The sequence below is a fragment of the Aulonocara sp. 'chitande type north' Nkhata Bay genome, linkage group LG12 (genome assembly GCF_057382095.1).
Source record: "Aulonocara sp. 'chitande type north' Nkhata Bay isolate Kocher_YH1m ecotype deep benthic linkage group LG12, A_spYH_male_GT1.1, whole genome shotgun sequence".
Lineage (NCBI taxonomy): Eukaryota > Metazoa > Chordata > Actinopteri > Cichliformes > Cichlidae > Aulonocara > Aulonocara sp. 'chitande type north' Nkhata Bay.
This window is the reverse complement of record NC_141355.1, coordinates 39,695,953-39,712,857: the sequence shown is the minus strand read 5'-3', so window position 1 is coordinate 39,712,857 and position 16,905 is coordinate 39,695,953. Positions and strand designations below refer to the sequence as shown.

The 16,905-nt window shown below is 43.6% G+C and overlaps 2 long non-coding RNA genes across 5 annotated transcripts; one reads left to right on the top strand and one right to left on the bottom strand.

The window, feature by feature from the left end:
* Positions 1-526: 526 nt before the first annotated feature.
* Positions 527-9,340, top strand: LOC147318119 (uncharacterized). Of its 3 annotated transcripts, none has more exons than XR_015131692.1 (7): positions 527-769; positions 2,574-2,753; positions 2,880-3,332; positions 7,908-8,038; positions 8,290-8,327; positions 8,498-8,617; positions 8,760-9,340. It is a non-coding gene; the product is annotated as an uncharacterized LOC147318119 (long non-coding RNA). The 3 variants fall into 3 exon arrangements; XR_015131691.1 differs by having other exon boundaries at positions 8,290-8,392; XR_015131690.1 differs by having other exon boundaries at positions 8,290-8,617.
* A 2,100-nt stretch (positions 9,341-11,440) lies between these two features.
* On the bottom strand, positions 11,441-15,676 carry LOC147318118 (uncharacterized). 2 transcript variants are annotated; one of them, XR_015131688.1, is made up of 5 exons: positions 15,337-15,676; positions 14,178-14,269; positions 13,287-13,444; positions 12,803-12,860; positions 11,441-11,858 (listed from the first exon to the last, which is right to left on the bottom strand). It is a non-coding gene; the product is annotated as an uncharacterized LOC147318118 (long non-coding RNA). The 2 variants fall into 2 exon arrangements; XR_015131689.1 differs by having other exon boundaries at positions 12,803-12,857.
* Between the last annotated feature and the right edge of the window lie 1,229 nt (positions 15,677-16,905).

The window sequence follows — 16,905 nt, the reverse complement described above, 5'->3', positions numbered from 1 at the left end:
CATGCATTTCTGTTGTCCTGTCAACTTAGTGGGTTAATAGCTGATATGCAAATTAGTTGATCGTTCTTAGATTAATGAAAGGTGACTGAATTCTAGCACGAATGAATGGGATGTGTTGGAGTTTGTTGTGTGTTGAGTGGAGACTCTAAAACACTGAGTTTCCTGGTTTTGATATCCGGGTGAATCCTGCACCCAGATACACAACTCTGGGTACATGAGAACGGACTTCTTTTGTGAAGTGCATGACAACATGTCAACACGTTCTCACTCCCAACTCGTCAAACGTGTGACGCATGGTCAGGCTCCCTCTGCTGCGCAGGGTACCCCCCTCTGCGTCGGGAATTGACGTGAAGGGTCCTCCGATTGAAGAGATTGCCGCGGAAGAGCCTGCTGTCGGTATATTTAGACATTTTCCAAATCACATTGTAGTGACGTATACAGAACACAATAAATTATATAATGTAAACAACTACCTGAAAAACAGGTAGAACGATACTTTTGTATCATTTATTGCATTTACGGAGGGAGTGATGTATGCTGGGTAATGGCACAGCTAGCTACTGGGTGACTTTATTCACCCGCTTCGGCTGTTATCAGTCCATACAATGGGCGTTATTAGCACAAATCAGTCCCATAGATATGGGCCATCTCCTGCTAGATTGTTCAGAAGGTTGTTCTCATCCATCCAGATGGAGGATCACTAACAGGAGCGTGGAAGACTCCAGAATCCACTCTGGCTGCAATCCGGTGGATACAGCAGTGTTTACAGGTAAGACCATTTAAACGGACAGCATTTATAGAATGACTATTAAACGTCAGCGAGTGTCAGTAATGTTAATGTGGTTATGTTAGTAATACACCGAGTGCTAATATAACAGCTTTACGATGCATTTGTAGATGTTATTACGTGTTTTACCGTCTTTATGGTGCTAGCTTAAAGTTACGGTGTAAACGTTAGCTTATATTGGAGGAAAGCTGTTACTGTTTAAACGATGTTAGCACAGAAATATTAGCTTCTGTCATGACTGATGAAGTTACTAGTTAATAAAGTTTCCAGTAAAGTGTTTAATCGCAGCCACAGACTGACAGCAAATATCTCGATTAGCTTCAGTGCATCTGTAATAAATATGTGCAAGTTTCAGTGCTTCGTTTAAACTGTATGATACTTATACTGACCCAGGGTCAGTGTAAAATACAATCCTAGCTGTGTGAACAAAGCCTGGCTCCTTTAATCCTGCATGACAAACCTCAGGATGCAGGTTATTATTACTCTTTCCTGCTGGCACACCTGTCACACCTGAGAGTCAGCTAGAAACTTACAGTGACGTGGACATCATGCAAAGACTACCAGACTCTGTAATACTGCAAATGATCAGTGACTCAGGTTAACACTAAACTTTAAACGGCACCTCTGTGTCTCTGTGTGCTGAACATCTAGGATTGGGTCAGGCTGCATCAGCTGAAGCTGTTATTTGTATATATCAGTATTTTTTATTCAGGTGTGGGGAAAATACGTAAGACTGCAGTGAAGCGATGCACCAGAGTAATCCCTGGCCAAAGGTATCGTACTTAAATCAGACTACTGATCCAGCCACATCAGCCTTTTGTGAGGTCTGTTTAAAGTAGACTTAAAGTGAACTGTAGGTTCCTGAGAGGTGGACTGTGAGCACAGAAACACATGTTCATACATACAGCTGCAGCAAACTTACATTAATTTTAAATAGATTTGTTACTCTGATGTCTGTCTCTGTGTTAGTCCTCTGACAGACTGGTGACCTGTCCAGGTGTGCTCTACCTACTACTGGGACAGGCTCCAGCCTCTGTAATAGAAATGTTCTGTATTCTCATTTAAAGTATTTAAGTGCTTATGCATATGCTTAGTTGTGACACTGTTACTGTTCAGTGAAAGTTTCTAAAACTAGATGAACTTACTTCAGCATCAGCAGTTTGAGAAAACAACTCCCTTTACAGGTGCTGATAAGGCCAAGGGCACAAAACAGCTTAACCATTGATCCGTTGAAGTGTGGTAGGATCAGTTTGTAACTTCCTCTTCCTTGGAATGCATAAAGGAGTAGGAGCATCACTTCTGTGGCAGCGCTGACATGACTGAACTGTGATGTTTGATGTGTGTCGGCGCAGTAATAAATAGCTTGATCACAGCTCTTTCTGTGTTGCAGACTTTATTTAAAAAATTCCATGACACCCCCCACCCTCCCACTGTGAACCTGAATTGAATATTCAGAAGACATTTGTTTAAATAGTTCTACAAATCTGAGCTGTTGGTGTGTCCTTGGATTGTGTGGTAATAATATTAGAGCCTGCAATCTTTCTTACTGAATCTCTACTATGAGTCATGTTACCTGAGATTAATTCTATGTTTACCTGTCAGCCTGGATGAATGTGCTGTGTGAAGGAAATTAAATTAAATCAGATCTGAACTGCTTACATTTAAGGAACCTGTTCATATTTAATTGAAATATGAACCAGTGATTTTTTTGATTGCTGATTCCAAGAGTCTTTGTGGAAATCCTGTTTGGCTTTTTGCTATTTTAATTCTCTTCTCTGTTTTCCAGAACAGTTCTCCACAGTCGCTGTCCACATGGGTCAGTGGGACCAAGAAGCACTCTGCTAATGTGGGACTCTGACCAGCAACATCCAGCAAGACCCAGACAGCGTTTTCTATCTCCCAGCTGCAGTTTTTGTTTGTCTGTGACTGGAGAGTCAGATTTTTGTTGAGCTTCACACTTGCAGAGGTAAGTCAGTTTTCAGAGATCCCTCCCACCCTGGCTTTTATGTGCTTGATTTCTTATCTGAAACAGTAATATTTCAGTGACTGCTGCTTATACCACAGGTTAATACACGCTTATGATCCCTGATAGGAGAATCATCAATTTTGGCAACAAAGAAGCCTGGTGGATGTTTGTTTACAGTCTGATGGTGGGACATCATGCTCTGCATCTTCAAAGTTTGCCTCCTCATTATTATTCATACCCAGTAATGTGAAGTATGCTTATATCTACTATAACCAACCTGGTGCTCTTCATTTATGGAGGCTGTTGAGTCTGAATGTTGGATGTTGTGTATCTCGTGTTCTCTGGGCTTTGTTGTCCTCAGTCTTTTCGCAGGATCAGAAAACAAAACCAGGAGGCGCGTAAATGTTTCTTCTCCATGATGTTTCTTCAAATTTTTCTTCTGGATTATGATAAGACTGTGACACGGGATGCCACCTTTGGTCTTGTGATGAAGCAAAGCTCAGGAAGAAGTGGGATTAAATGGTACCCACATGTTGAGAAGGATGTACAGGGGCACCTGCAGCCAAATCCAAGCCTCAGGTTAGTTGTAGTTGCAGAACGCTACAGGACTGAGACAGCTGACGCATCAAATGTTTGAATAAACGGATGAAAAAGAGAAGTTTCTTCCCTATAATTATCACTTCTTAAAATCTGTAGCAACTTCAAGTCTGTCAGCGTGCTGAGCATGCTCAGAATGTGACAATATATTTTTGTTCAATATTTAACTTCTTTCAGTTGCAATTGTTAAATGAAAAATATATATATATATTCTTATAATTTAGCAAACTAATTTATCAAAAAAAAATACATATATCTGTATTAGTTTTAATAAATTAATGTGACAGCTAGGGCTGGGCGATATGACCCAAAATTCATATCTCAATATTTTTTAGCTGGATGGCGATATAAGATATATATCTCGATATATTTTTTTAAAGTCATAAAGTAAGAACAAAAAGAGAGTTCTTAGTCAAAGCTGTGTCCCAGATGTCACACAGGCACTTTTATTAACATAGAGCAGATGTACATAAAATTTACTCAAAAATAAATTATGAGCATTTATTAAATAATAATGCTCCATAAATAAAAGAAAACAATGTTGTTTTTGTGCATAGCAATAAGCTCACAATTGTGCAGTCAAAATGTAAATTAAAAGACGCTGAGCATAATAACAAAGACAGATTTCACAGCTGCTCTGTTCCCAACTTGTACTGTGTGACTGACAGCCTGGAGTTTGAAATCCGCTTCGCAACCACGTCTCTTAACAGGTGCCATTTATGGTCCTTATACATCCATCCATCCATCCATCCTCATCCGCTTTGTCCGGGGCCGGGTCGCGGGGGCAGCAGCCTAAGCAAAGAGGCCCAGACCTCCCTCTCCCCAGCCACCTCCTCCAGCTTATCCGGGGGAATACCAAGGCGTTCCCAGGCCAGCCGAGAGATATAATCTCTCCAGCGTGTCCTGGGTCTGCCCCGGGGCCTCCTCCCGGTGGGACATGCCTGGAACACCTCACCCAGGAGGCGCCCAGGGGGCATCCTTGTCAGATGCCCGAACCACCTCAGCTGGCTCCTTTCGATGTGGAGCAGCAGCTGCTCTACTCTGAGCCCCTCCCGGATGGCCGAACTTCTCACCCTATCTCTAAGGGAGAGGCCAGCCACCCTTCGGAGGAAGCTCATTTCTGCCGCTTGTATCCGCGATCTCGTTCTTTCGGTCACTACCCACAGCTCGTGGCCATAGGTGAGGGTAGGGACGTAGATCGACCGGTAAATTGAGAGCTTCGCTTTTACACTCAGCTCCCTCTTCACCACGACGGACCGGTGCAGCGTCCGCATTACTGCAGCTGCAGCCCCAATCCGTCTGTCGATCTCCGGCTCCCTTCTCCCATCACTCGCAAACAAGACCCCGAGATACTTGAACTCCTCCACTTGGGGCAGGAACTCATCCCCGACCCGGAGAGGGCACTCCACCCTTTTCCGGCTGAGAACCATGGCCTCAGATTTGGAGGTGCTGATCCTCATTCCCGCTGCTTCACACTCGGCTGCGAACCGTTCCAGTGCGAGCTGGAGGCCCTCACCCGATGAAGCCAACAGAACCACATCATCTGCAAAAATCAGAGATGAGATTCTGAGGCCACCAAAGCGAAAGCCCTCCGCCACTTGGCTGCGCCTAGAAATCCTGTCCATAAAAATTATGAACAGAACCGGAGACAAAGGGCAGCCCTGGCGGAGCCCATCACCCACCGGGAACGAGTCCGACTTATTGCCGGCAATGCGAACCAAGCTCTTGCAACGGTTGTATAGGGATCGAATGGCCCGTAGCAATGGGCCAGACACCCCATATTCCCGCAACACCTCCCACAGGACACCCCGAGGGACACGGTCGAATGCCTTCTCCAAGTCCACAAAACACATGTAGACTGGTTGGGCAAACTCCCATGCACCCTCAAGTATCCTGGAGAGGATAAAGAGCTGGTCCAGTGTTCCGCGACCAGGACGAAAACCGCATTGTTCCTCCTGTATCCGAGGTTCGACTAACGGACGAGCTCTCCTTTCCAGCACCCTGGCATAGACTTTCCCAGGGAGGCTGAGGAGTGTGATCCCCCTGTAGTTGGAACACACCCTCCGGTCCCCCTTCTTAAAGATGGGGACCACCACCCCGGTCTGCCAGTCCACAGGTACTGCCCCTGATCTCCACGCAACATTGCAGAGGTGTGTCAACCAGGACAGCCCTACAACGTCCAGAGCCTTCAGGAACTCGGGGCGGACCTCATCAACACCAGGGGCTCTGCCACCAAGGAGTTGTTTAACTGCCTCAGTGACCTCGCCCCCGGAAATTGGCGGGTCATTCCCCTCATCCCCAGACTCTGCTTCCTCCTCGGAAGACGTGTCAGTGGGATTAAGGAGGTCCTCGAAGTATTCCTTCCACCGCCTGACAATTTTCTCAGTCGACGTCAGCAGCGCTCCGCCAGCACTATACACAGTGCAGGTAGAGCACCGCTTTCCCCTCCTGAGACGTCTGACGGTTTGCCAGAATCTCTTCGAGGCAGTCCGAAAGTCTTTTTCCATGGCCTCTCCGAACTCCTCCCACACCCGAGTTTTTGCTTCAGCCACTGCCCGAGCCGCATTCCGCTTGGCCTGTCGATACCTGTCGGCTGCCTCCGGAGTCCCACAGGCTAACCAAGCCCGATAGGACTCCTTCTTCAGCCTAGTGGCTCCCTTCACCTCTGGTGTCCACCATTTGGTTCGGGGATTACCACCACGGCAGGCACCAACCACCTTGCGGCCGCAGCTCAATGCAGCAGCTTCGGCAATGGAGACGCTGAACATGGTCCATTCGGACTCAATGTCCCCAGTCTCCCTCGGAATGCTGTTGAAGCTCTGCCGGAGGTGTGCGTTGAAGATCTCGCGGACTGGGGCCTCTGCTAGACGTTCCCAGCACACCCTCACTACGCGTTTAGGTGCACCAGGTCTGTCCAGCGTCTTCCCCCGCCACCTGATCCAACTCACCACCAGGTGGTGATCAGTTGACAGCTCAGCCCCTCTCTTTACCCGAGTGTCCAGAACATATGGTCGCAGGTCTGCTGATATGATTACAAAATCGATCATCGACCTACGGCCTAGAGCATCCTGGTGCCACGTGCACTTATGGAAACTCTTATGTTCGAACAGGGTGTTCGTTATGGCCAAACTGTGATTAGCACAGAAGTCCAATAACAAAGCACCGCTCGGGTTCAGATCAGGGAGGCCGTTCCTCCCAATCACGCCCCTCCAGGTCTCGCTGTCGTTACCCACGTGAGCATTGAAGTCTCCCAGCAGGACAACAGAGTCTCCAGGTGGAGCACCCTCCAGCACCCCCTCCAGGGACTCTAAGAAGGCTGGGTACTCTGAACTGCCACTCGGCGCATAAGTGCAGATGACAGTCAGGACCCGTTCCCCGACCCTAAGGCGCAGGGAACAAACCCTCTCGTCCACCGGGAAAAACCCCAACGTACCGGCAGCAAGCCGAGGGGATATTAGGATACCCACCCCAGCCCGCCGCCTCTCACCAAGGGCAACTCCAGACTGAGATAGAGTCCAGCCCCTCTCCAGGAGACTGGTTCCAGAGCCCAAGCCATGTGTAGAGGTGAGCCCGACTATATCTAGCCGGTACCTCTCAACCTCACGCACTAACTCAGGCTCCTTCCCCACCAGAGAGGTGACATTCCATGTCCCTATTGCCAGTCTTGGCAGCCGGGGGTCAGTCCGCCAGGGCCTCTGCTCCTGGCCGCCACCCGGCACACACTGCACCCGACCCCTATGGCGCCTCCTGCGGGTGGTGGGCCTGCGGGAGGATGGGCCCATGTCTCCTCTTCGGGCTGTGCCCAGCCGGGCCCCATGGACTAAGGCCCGGCCACCAGACGCTCGCCCTCGGGCACCCTCCCCGGGCCTGGCTCCAGGGTGAGGCCCCGGTAACCCTATCCCGGGCAGGGTAAACTGTTCCCTCGGTGTCCTTTTCATAAGGGTCTTATACACAGTGGGGTAATATTACGTTGAAGCACAGTACGTATCACTCAGCCGTAATCCTCCGACAATCCATCAAGCGGTGCAGCTCCGTAGCTTATCAAAGTCGTACTAGCTAACACATTGACGTCGTCCAGCCCCACGCACGGGGCGATGCGCAGTAACTCGTTAACGGAGATTTGCCGTGTCCATCTTGTCGCTTCCTGCAGGTGAAGCGATGGGGGAGGAGGGGGAGTTGTGTTCAGTGAAGGAGAGGCGAGGCCGAGTAACTTTGCGTAAAGACGAAAGTGGACGAAAGAGAGGCAAACCTGCGGCTCCACAAGTATAATTATAACGTAACATAGACTATATCGATATAAAGGATATTGTCACATCTTATATCTCGTATAAAAATATATCGATATTTTTTAAAAACTCGATATATCGCCCAGCTCTAGTGACAGCTGTATTGAAAATACCATATTGTATTCATACAGAATCAGTTTGGTATCATTGTTTATCTGATTGCTGAAACTAAGAGCTACTTTGATCTGTTTAGATCTAAAGTATCCAAAGTTGAGCTCTAATGTTTCTTCACCCCTGTGTGTGTGATATGTGATTTCCTACATGCTGGCAGAGCAGAGCAGCAGTTTGTGCTCACAGATGGTGACGGTGTGGAGAGACGGTGGTGTTTCCTCAGAAGAACCAGCAGAGTCACTTGCTGACTGATGCTCGTCTGCACTGCACAGAGGAAATCAACTGACCGAGGTTTGTCCAGTGACGTGTTATGAATGTATATTTGTTTTATGCTTACAGATGTGTTTTTCTTGACAGAGGCTCTGCAGAGGTTAGACAAAGCAGAGAAAACATGTGCTTTACATTTTACTGTGATTTATTGAGATATTTGTTGCCTGATGTTCAGCAGGAATGGAGAAATAGACTCAAAGGGAGATGTTTTTGCTGTTTTTGTAATGATGTAAGTAAATCTTCAATATTATTTATTTGCTTGGTTATATTAGGAGTGTTTCTGAGTGAGGGGGGAGGAGTCATCATCCAGGTAAAGTGACGTAGTGGATACACTTGTCTCCCCTTTAAAGGAGACGATCCAAGTCATCCTTAAATGTTAGTGCTTTCAAATACACAAACATTTTTAAAGGACAAACATGAACATCCAACTTTGACTGTAATACAAAATAAATCTTTGCATGTGTGTTTTCAAACTCTCAGATGGGCAGCATATCAGTCTTGGACTGTCTAACCTGCCGGAGCAGCACTGAATGACCACCGCACGAGCATGTTCCTGCAACATTCAGCATCTGATCCTTCATCTGTGTGCGTCTGCTTTTGGTAAGTAGAGTTACCCAACTCCAGTAACTCTAAACACATGCCATCCATTTCTGACGGCCTGGTTACTTCCTGTCAGTTACTTTAGAAACCATGTGGTCACCTGACCTAACACTGTTTCTTCTTCTTCCCCTTAATGTTCAAGTGTCACATGTCAAACAGCTGGAGAGGAAACTACACCAGTGTACTGGGATGTTTCACCAACACGTGCCAGATGCTGTTCCTTCATGGTGACATCACCAGAGACAGCCCCGCCCACCTCAGGACCTCGCCATTGATCATGATGATTATAATGATGACAGCGAGCGGAACTAAGACTGTAAAAATCCACGACCAGAATGTTTCTTTCTAATTATTAGTGAATACTGAGAGCCTCTTTCTGTGTTTTGTCTGTTTTGTTTTTTACCTCATTTGTTACTAACAAAGTTCACAAACTCACACAGTTTACATTCTGTATGTTTCCATCTTTATCAGCCACACTCTAACTGCATTTAAGAAAATAATCCTTAGAAATCGTCATTTTTCTCTTTTGTAATTGATGATAATTCAGTGAATATACTGCGCTGCTTCCTTTTATTGCGTCTCACATTGCTTTAAGTTTTTCAGTGTCCAGTTATTTTTTACTGCTGTTTGAATTCTCTGTATGTTTGACCCTGTAGACTGTTTGATGGACTGCTTGTCTTCCTGTTTGTAACCGCTGCCTGTTTTTTAATAAAGATTTGGATTTCTGACTTCAACACAGCCTCTGCGTGTCCTCCCTTTGTGTCGTCTTCCTCTGTGAATGTGTTGCATGTGTCACAGATTCATTAACAGCTCTCCCACAGTGAGTTGCATCAGCATTCATTCACAGCACATTGCAGAAGGATTCAGATTAATACAGTGATCTTACAGTCAGAATGATCCTGACAGAGTGCCACTGTAAATGATCTTTCATCAGGTAAATTTTAAAGTTCAGTATTTCAAAGCAGGAGTTATGAAGAATCATGTTGGAATTAGGACTGTAACAATATGTACTTACAAAGTCAACGTTTTTTAATTATGCTAGAATATTGGAAGACAACCAACTTTTAGTGTTTTCTGCATATTAATTATTCTGAAATAGAGACGTGACCCTAACTGTACAGAAGCACTAAACAACTGACAATCTAACAGACATCATTGGCCCGAGCCGTCATGCACAGTGAGTCTGATCCTTTGCTGTGAGAGTCTGACAAACATGTTTCTGGTCAGTTTGGAAGAAATAATATCACAATGTTGATCTTTCTTTCCAATATTCCTTCTCTTTTACAACATAAACTGTGATCAAAGGTACTTATGTTCACAGCATGTAATAATACTGACAGTCCAGGGCATTGTGGTCTGTTGAGCTAGGGTTAGGGTTAGCAATTCAGACACATGTAATCAATATTAAACGTCTCTGACGTGGGCCACTGTCCACAGTGTTGGGAAATCCATACCAGGCTGGAACGAGTCAAGGTAGGTGAGCATCCACGAGAAGACACAGCAGATGCATCCTACTAATACTGACAGGACCAGGAGACTCCAGAAACCGAGCATCTTCTCTTCAGTGCCATCCTCTCCTGTCACCCTCTCTGCCCGCAGCTCTTTGAGTATGGAGTAGATAAGGGCGCAGAGAAACCCTTATTACTAATTTGTATTATAATTCAATTTTCATGAAATATTCATATTCAGTATCGGTCCTTTTTATATTATAACCACGGATCCACCCAGGCTCATGGTGGGGCAGGGCTCTGTCCTGGGATGCTTGAGTACAAGGTAATGTACACCCTGACCAGGTATCCAGTCTGTCAGAATTGTTTTCAATATTTGGTTCAAAAACACGAGTGACAACAAAAATCCAACTAGGATTCTTGCATATGATGAATGAAGTCTGTCTTTGACTGTATTGTCCAGCTGATCCATCAAACCCCCAGCAGGTGAACCTTATTCATGACATAACACGGTAACAATGTAAAAAATGAAACAGCAACAGTCTAAATGTAAAGTGCATTCTAAAGTCCTCTTCAATAAATCATATGCAAAGAGTCATTCAGGACTGTAAAACGTGAACTACAGAACCCAGAGTCTTCATCATTAAATCTCTGGTTGCTTCATTTTTCTATCCTATATCAGATACTTTAAGGTTAGGTTAGGTGAAGTTGCATTCTCATGGTGAGGCAAAGTGCTTTATGTGTGTGTGTGCGTGTCATGAACGGCTATAAAAGGCCTATAATTAAAGAACAAAGCGGGGTTTGAGTTCGAGTTGCGGCAGACTGTCACTACTTGTAAATGGAACGCAGCCTTCCTGCGGCGGACAGCTAATAACAGGAATCGGACGCGGTCCACCCAAGTCCACAGCAACCACCATAGCAACCGCCTAGCATGACCTTAGAAACATATTCTGTCTTCATAACTATCAAAAACGTAAAAGGATTTGCAAAGTGTGAAAGTGTTACAGCTGCAGAGAGCTATGGCGGTATCTATGGAAGCTGTTTACATAGCTAAGAATATACGATGTAACCATGGAGACAGTCAGTCACGTGAGCTAGCGGTGCACGTTTACTACAGTGAATAAGGTGATTGCGTGCACAGCGTCCACACTCTGCAGGGGGTAAAGACATTACTTCAATATTGTTTTATATTGATATATATTAGCCTTCTGTTGACCATCACCTCAGGTTCACCATTACAGTTTCAGATTACAGATGCACACTGTGTAAATATCAACACATTCAAAAACTCATGTCTCAGAAATAAGCACAGCTGTTCATGTTTGTCATTAGAGTTTTATTTGTAAGAAAATTATGAACTTCATATTGTGTATCAAATAAAAGAACATTTCACAACTCTGAGTCAACAGAAACAGGAAACAGAAATGTCTCTAATGTGTACAGTGTAGTGTAAGCATTAAAAGATCATAAAGGAAACACTAACATTCATGTGAAACTAATTGTAATAAAAAATGAGCAGGTGCTTTATAGATTTAAAAGAAAGAATCTGAAAACAACACTTTTTTGGTCTAAGTGATCAAAGTAGAAAACAGAACTGATGTTCAAGAACAAACCGTAGCTGCACTAATATTACACATCTCCATTGTTGTGGTGAACAGACATGTTGCTTTTAAAACCACATGCAGTGTGTGACCGTGACTGTTCACTGAGACCATGAACGCCACTTCGCTGAAGCATTCTTCTTCTTCTTCTTCTAAATTGGAAGCAGAAGGAGCACGAGCTGCTTTGATCTACTGAAAGGAAAAAGCAGAACATCTGAGCTGAAACCAGTCAGCTGAAATCATTAAGACAGGAACAAATTCAATGCAGTGTCTCAGGTGGCTTAGCCTGTTACAACTGTTGATACAAGCTAAATACGGTTAACACACAGTGTCAGGGAGCTCCAGTGTGGGAACTAGTGGCTTTAGGTTTGTAGTCATTTAACTTTCATCCATTCATTCATTTAATTCAGGAGGAAGAAATGTCAGGTTGGTGCAGGCTGGTTACATGCATTTGGTCCCATGCTGTCTTTAACTAAATGACTTGGTTCACTTTATGGCTGGGCTGTATGTGGGGTTATATCATGTTATTTGGGCAGGAGTTCCTGTCCCCTGTTAGACTTATAAAGTTTCTCCATAAGTAGAGTTTCTAACTCTTCTAGCACATCTGTGGCTGACAGCTTTTTGGTGGCTCTTTTTACCCCACACTGGTTGTGAGTGTGTAAATAGCCCCACTAGTTCTTTTGGGTTGCAGTTAACTTGGGAGGAAGAGGTGGGTCTGCCATGACTAGATGAATAACAATTATCTGGGATACATAAATTTCATAATGCATGCATGTATCTCTATAAACCTGCCTGAGGGCTGCCATTTTTACATTCAGTTATTTCTTTGTTGAATCTAAATAATGAATGTGTTACAGTTAAACTGACACTGATCAGTGTAAATGGCTCATTGGGACACAGAAACCTTTAAATTAAACCCTATCACCTGATATCGAGTGTCAAACAATATCACAGCTGTAAACGCTGTTTACAGTCAGAATTTATAAAACTATGATTGTAAATAAATTCAAACAAGTGAGCTTTTCTCTTTGTGCTGAATATCAACACTGTGATTTCTTAGACTGTAAGCTTTACTTTAGCACAACCAGTTGTAGAAGCCGTCACTCCAAATGTCTTTGATAACAAGAAAAAAATACCTTTTCAGTCCACGGCCTGAAGTTCTTCTCTGACATCTTCTGCCATCAGCTTTGTCTGCTGGTTTGAAGACAATAAACCACAAAAAAGATGATTTAGTCACTTTGTCTGCGTCATGCAGCTCGAATGTGTCGTGTAACGATGTTGAATAGCCGTCGTTATCCCTCTGCTGTGTCAGTAGGATTGTACTGTACAGCATCTCATTGATATGTGAGGAATGCTAATGTAACACGATAACAGACTTACATCATTAAAACATAAAGGACAGGAGATATTTAGATATTTTTATATTTATATTACATTTTATAGCTGACGGATATTACTAAATAGATAGAATTTACTAAATAGCTGGATGAACATGAAAAATATGTCTATAATAACAAATGACCATGAGAGCCAGTAGAATTAATTCAACTGGACACTCAAAAGACATCCTTAAATGCTCTTTAAGTGGCAGAACAGATGAACAAACAGTTAATCGCTTACTTGAGATGAAATCTGCTCAGCTACTTTGAAAACAGCTTCTAACTGGTTCCTCCTTTAACAGGATGACGGCTCAGGGGTAAGGCCATCATGCAGTCCAGCAACCTTTATGGTTCTGCTTTGATTCACCAGGAACTATTAGGGAAACCTTCCAGCGCCTCCTGTGAAAGACACAGGCATAAACACACAAACATTTATTAACATGTTCCACAGTGTTCCAGTTTGATTTTCTCATCCTGTGGACAACAACGTACATGGATGCAGGTTTATTGTTAACTTTTGTAAGGTTTATTTAGTGAACATATCCAGCTGCAGCTCCACTGTGATCCTGAACTGGATAAGCACTTAAGAAAATGTGTGAATAAATGGACAAACATCGACTTACTATATTTATCCAAACAGACGGGACCAATAATGCTTCGCTGAGTTAGAGACTTTAACAGACTCTTCTATGTAAGAATGTCTCGTGCTGATAGACCTGCAAACTTGACAACAAAGGTTTTTCAGACTGCATGTAGCTGTCCTCTATGTCAGCTCACACATTTACATTCATGTCACACTTATTTCTGCTTTCCCATTTTATAACTATTACTTACATTTTGATTAGATACCTTGAGTTTGTAAATGATCAGATTACATAATTGGAATACAATGTATCCAATTCAGGGTTGCGGGTGGATGAAGCCTATCCCAGCTGATACAGGACAAAGACAGGCTGCCAGTTTATTGCAGAGCTAACACAATATGTGCAACAGAAAATCCACTTAAATGTTTGATATTTCTTAGGGTTAGGGTCATCATAATTATGACTATTATTTAAAGGTTTCTTTAAATAATACATTTTGATTTTTTATAACCTCTAAAATATAAACCTGAGCTGTTTCACATTCTGACCTCTGACCTCACTGCAGCTCCCTCTTGGAAGTACGTCTGCTTCTTGTCTACCCCCAGTGTTGACCGCCTGCCCTTGATATCACGTACTGTACCTGAGGAACAAAAAAGGACAAACACTTGCCTTCATTTAAGAAGTACATTCATACAGAGGTAATCTATGGAAACACACTAGTTCAACCTTTGGGAGAAATCAGTTCCTGTGAAACATTTCTGTAAATGAACATCATGTGGAGAATGAATGAAACTAGTTCTTCAGGTGACTCAGCAGTCCCACACTGACAAATGAAATCTAGTTAAACTATTAAGGATCTTTGCTCTTCTGAAATCTGTGTTAAACAACAACAAACATAAATTAGTAACAAAAATACAGCTGAGTAGAGGCTTTACAAACCACCAGCAGCCATAATGCTAAATTTTAATCTTCAAATGTTTCTGAGCCGTCTTCAACCTGCTTTTAACACATTAAAGTCCCACAGTCAATGCAGCCTGACCCAATCCTAGATGTTCAGCACACAGAGACACAGAGGTGCCGTTTAAAGTTTAGTGTTAACCTGAGTCACTGATCATTTGCAGTATTACAGAGTCTGGCGGTCTTTGCATGATGTCCACGTCACTGTAAGTTTCTAGCTGACTCTCAGGTGTGACAGGTGTGCCAGCAGGAAAGAGTAATAATAACCTGCATCCTGAGGTTTGTCATGCAGGATTAAAGGAGCCAGGCTTTGTTCACACAGCTAGGATTGTATTTTACACTGACCCTGGGTCAGTATAAGTATCATACAGTTTAAACGAAGCACTGAAACTTGCACATATTTATTATAGATGCACTGAAGCTAATCGAGATATTTGCTGTCAGTCTGTGGCTGCGATTAAACACTTTACTGGAAACTTTATTAACTAGTAACTTCATCAGTCATGACAGAAGCTAATATTTCTGTGCTAACATCGTTTAACCAGTAATAGCTTTACTAAGCTAACGTTTACACCGTAACTTTAAGCTAGCACCATAAAGACGGTAAAACACGTAATAACATCTACAAATGCATCGTAAAGCTGTTATATTAGCACTCGGTGTATTACTAACATAACCACATTAACATTACTGACACTCGCTGACGTTTAATAGTCATTCTATAAATGCTGTCCGTTTAAATGGTCTTACCTGTAAACACTGCTGTATCCACCGGATTGCAGCCAGAGTGGATTCTGGAGTCTTCCACGCTCCTGTTAGTGATCCTCCATCTGGATGGATGAGAACAACCTTCTGAACAATCTAGCAGGAGATGGCCCATATCTATGGGACTGATTTGTGCTAATAACGCCCATTGTATGGACTGATAACAGCCGAAGCGGGTGAATAAAGTCACCCAGTAGCTAGCTGTGCCATTACCCAGCATACATCACTCCCTCCATAAATGCAATAAACCATACAAAAGTATCGTTCTACCTGTTTTTCAGGTAGTTGTTTACATTATATAATTTATTGTGTTCAGTATACGTCACTACAAAGTGATTTCGGAAATATATAAATATACCGACAACAGGCACTTTCGCAGCAATCTCTTCAATCGGAGGACCCTTCACGTCAATTCCCGACGCAGAGGGGGGTACCCTGCGCGTCCATAAGTGCAGCAGAGGGAGCCTGACCATGCGTCACACGTTTGACGAGTTGGGAGTGAGAACGTGTTGACATGTCACACGTTTTATGATGACGGGAAAAAAGAAAAACTGGATAAAATGGATCTGTGACCTAAATGAGTGAAGAGCACAGACCTGGGGATTAAACTCATAGCTAATAAGATATTAAGGCTTGTGTTGTTTGTTGTGAGGCTGATTGATGGTTTGGAGTGAATCTAGCTGATGATTTTTTTCTTTTGTTGTAGGGTTGAGCCTACCAATTGGGTTTGGTGTAGTTTGCCCTCCTGAGATGAGGAGCATGTGTCATGACTTAACAAGGCCTTTTTATTTTGATACTTTCACAGTGCACTGAAAGTTTTTGTTTGATGATCTCTGTTTGAGCAGATCTGCACGATTAGAACAGAAAGCGCTGTACGACACGTCGTCGAGAAAATTGTTGCAAGTGAGTTTCTCCACATTAAAATGGGCTCTGGAGAAAGCCACTTATCTGGGACAATTGGAAAGTAAGTTCCTGTCCAAAAAGGATTCAGCGATGTAATCCGAGCTAAAGTTGTTTTTCTTTTGAAATGACGTCATTTTGCTGAGAGTGTCTAAATGCGACGATGGGTTCCACTATCAGCAAAGAAAGAATGAATGCATGGATGAATGAATGAAAGAGAAAAAAAACTGACTGACTGGTAAAAGCTGACAAAAGCTCACAAGACTTGACTGACTTGACCACTACTCAAGGTTAACCTCCACCTAGATAGGACAAAAGGGTGGATGAATTTATGTGTGTTTCTTTTTTACAGGAGCAGAAAGATGACAGCAACATCCTAGGTGAGCTTTGGCCGTACCGATTTAGCTTTTAAGTGCCACTTTCTGTGTCTGTGAATTTAACAGGGGTGTTATTCACTACCTTGTGTTGCTCACAGAGGTAACTGTGAGAAAGTGTGCATACACCTGCGCAGTGCTAATATTCGCATTTTCTTTTCTACAGCATTGCAGTTCTTCATGTGAGTTGATCATGTGATTTACAGTGGGGCAAAAAAGTATTTAGTCAGCCACCGATTGTGCAAGTTCCCCCACTTAAAATGATGACAGAGGTCAGTAA